This window comes from Rhagoletis pomonella, unplaced genomic scaffold (genome assembly GCF_013731165.1).
Source record: "Rhagoletis pomonella isolate Grant_MI unplaced genomic scaffold, Rhpom_1.0 Rhpom_scaffold_00002, whole genome shotgun sequence".
NCBI classification, from domain to species: Eukaryota; Metazoa; Arthropoda; class Insecta; order Diptera; family Tephritidae; genus Rhagoletis; species Rhagoletis pomonella.
The window spans coordinates 44,386,415-44,387,531 of record NW_023458556.1 but is presented as its reverse complement, the minus strand read 5'-3'; the positions used below and the strand labels follow the sequence as shown (position 1 = coordinate 44,387,531).

The 1,117-nt window shown below is 36.3% G+C and overlaps 1 protein-coding gene across 4 annotated transcripts in view; it reads right to left on the bottom strand.

Annotated features, from left to right (window-relative positions):
• Positions 1-1,117, bottom strand: part of LOC118733669 — a gene marked incomplete at its 5' end in the record, with an annotated part of 28,497 nt that overhangs the window by 6,150 nt on the left and 21,230 nt on the right.

The window sequence follows — 1,117 nt, the reverse complement described above, 5'->3', positions numbered from 1 at the left end:
ACCGAGCAAAATGTGGCTGTAATGGCAAGAGGGAAATCTCTTGGAAATTCCGTAAAAATATCTTTTAACAAGATGGTGTTTCCTGCCAAATAGCACTCACTCAACTAAGTGGGCCCATACACGATACCGATTGACGGTGTGTGTTATTGTGGAGTGATTGTACCATATTTTCATAAATTAAAGTAATACTAGTAATTTTTAGAAAAAAAAAACGACTTAAAAAAATATATAGATATATATATATTTCATGATCCAATGATCGGATCTAAACCAGATTAGTATGGGACCACCTCTGCGACACTACCTTTCCGATGCAAAATTAAAGAAATCGGTTGACGTGGTCCAAAGTTATGCGGTAACATACAAAAAAAAAAAATAAGATATTCCGACGAACTGATAACCTCCTCCTTTTTTGGAAGTCGGTTAAAAAGTACGTCGACGATTATGAAGAGCCGAATTTAAATGGAAGCAAAATGAAATACGAAAATTTACTCAAATTGAAAAAAAACGGTCTGAAAGTCTTAAAGTTCTCTTTGTTTTTTGATGTTGAGATATGTCAGAACAAACTTAATTAAGTAGTATAGACACTTTTTTCATACATAGATTGCTTGAAATTCCGCGGCGACATTAGGGTTCCCCAGACCGGCTAGCGTTTACGAACGGGTTAAAGTTGTGATCCATAGCGAAATTTGAAAATATCGTTCTAATCGATAGTACGGACGACGTTAAGAGTTATTATAGAGTCGAAACAAAGTATGTAGTGTGCGTTGGTTCTTAAAAATCACTCCGCCACTTACCAACTGCTGAATAATTATTAGGGGCTGTCCATATTATTTCAGGTTTCTGACCAACATAAAAAAATAACGTTTTTTTAATAGCGGTCACCTCTCGGCAGGCAATGGCAAAACCTCAGTATTCAGCCATGAAAAACAGCTTCTAATAAAAATACAATCGGCATTCGGAGTCGGCGTAAGAGTGTAGGTCTAATGTAAATGTATGCATGTTTGAGACAACCCACTGGGAAAATAGGTAAGCACCTTACGAGGTAAGCCATGTTTTCTTTCAGTTTTTAGTACCAAAATTGTCATCATGGCCAATGTCATCTACTAGTAAAGCA